The sequence below is a fragment of the Propithecus coquereli genome, unplaced genomic scaffold, assembly GCF_000956105.1.
Source record: "Propithecus coquereli isolate 6110/MARCELLA unplaced genomic scaffold, Pcoq_1.0 Scaffold248, whole genome shotgun sequence".
NCBI lineage: Eukaryota > Metazoa > Chordata > Mammalia > Primates > Indriidae > Propithecus > Propithecus coquereli.
In genome coordinates, this window is record NW_012148041.1 from 1576099 (window position 1) to 1577787 (window position 1689).

A 1689-nucleotide genomic window follows, 5' to 3' on the forward strand; every position below is an offset into this window, starting at 1 on the left:
CACTCATTTTATAATTAGAGTAAAACATGCCCAATATTAAACAGCTTAGTAGCAACCCTTGTGCATCGCATTTCAGTGTCTATTCCTACCTCAACAGGCTTCCTAGAGACGGTATATTTTTCTCCTCTTTTTTCCACCCTTAATATCATTAAACTGATTTCCGAATAAGCATTTCAGAATCCCCGTATTGTTTGTAGTTCCCTTAGAAGAAAATAATCAGATATTCTGAGTTACCTAGAGCAACATAGGATTCCATTCTCTTATCCCCAAAGTCAGTAATCTTAAATTGGGTCTTGGTTCCTACCAGGAGGAAATTCTAACATTTCCCAGAAAAGCAGAAAAAAGATCTCTATAAGCTGAACAAAAACAAGCCAAGTTGGTAAACAACCCCCCCATGTGGAAAGGAATCAGGCCTGAGACCCCGGGAAGCTAGAGAACCACTAGTGGGAAGTACAATGGATATCACTTATTTTCTCCTTTCTATTTTATATCCTCCCAACTAACCTCAGGCTCTTATCTGTCTGACAAACTTCAATTCCCGAAGCCTGTAAAGAGAAGGCAAAGCAAGGAAATAGAATACCATGTCACTTTCACCAAAGGTGGATTTTTAAATGGGAATTATCTTGGTCAGGAAGTATGGGACCAGGGATAGGAGAAGAGACTTCAAGTGAACCCACAGACCTGTACTTTTGGCCATAAAAACTCTAGAAAGTCCTGCAAATGTGCTGTATACACTCACTTCAGCATTTCCCCTACTACAAAGCACTCGCAGACATTCTGGGCTGGCAGGAAGTCATCCTGGGCCACATCTGTAGTCTAAGAAACTCTGCTGCTCAAACCCCTTGAAAAACTGTGGGCCCTGCCAGCCACCATTCACCAGGTTACTTGAGCTGAGTGATTCGGCAACCATCCATATCACCTTGGTTTAAATATAATTATTACCTAGGCCTTAAAAATTATGCCTCTGCCTATAAGGCTGACTTGAAGCCTTCTCCAGAAGGGAAGAACTGTCCTATTTTACTTCAGGAACATTTCTTAGTCTTAATATGTATAAAGTTTTTTAGACGTTAAGGATGACTTCCTGCTTTAATATGTTAACCAAATTAGGACAAGTATAACACAAATGAAAGGGACAAAAAGATAAAGACACATTATAAAGTTAGAAACAAAGGGATTTAGTGACTCACTGAGCTTCAGAAGTAAAGGAAGAGTCAAAAATGACCCATAAGAACAATGGAGTCATTAACAGCTGAAGAGGGAAGTCAGGAAGAGCAGCATTTTGGCCGGGAGGTGCAGGAGGGGAGTGGCGGAGATGTTGGTATACAGATGCTACAAAGATGGTATTAATATTTACATAAATTTCATTTCAAGACATAGGTGAAATTTTAGACCTCAAGTTTAGATATCGATGTAGATTTGGGGCCTAAAAAGGGGTGGCAGTTAAAGCATGCCAATGGCTGAGTTTTTAGAGGGGGGAAAAAAGGCAACAGAAGAATACTGAGACAGCTACATTCCTTAGATACTATACTAACCTAACTTTCCAGATGAATAAGTACCTTATTCTACAGATATTCCAATGAAAAGCTTAAAAATTAGTATTTCTTTTTATTTTCCAGGCTATGAATTGACAGAAAGAAAATAAAGATAAAAATGGTTTCATAATTACCATTTGTCCAAAGTTAATTCTCT

General features: G+C 38.7%; 1 protein-coding gene across 1 annotated transcript in view; it reads right to left on the bottom strand.

The window, feature by feature from the left end:
* Positions 1–1689, bottom strand: part of FKBP5 (FK506 binding protein 5) — a 133879-nt gene that overhangs the window by 113959 nt on the left and 18231 nt on the right. The window lies entirely within an intron of this gene.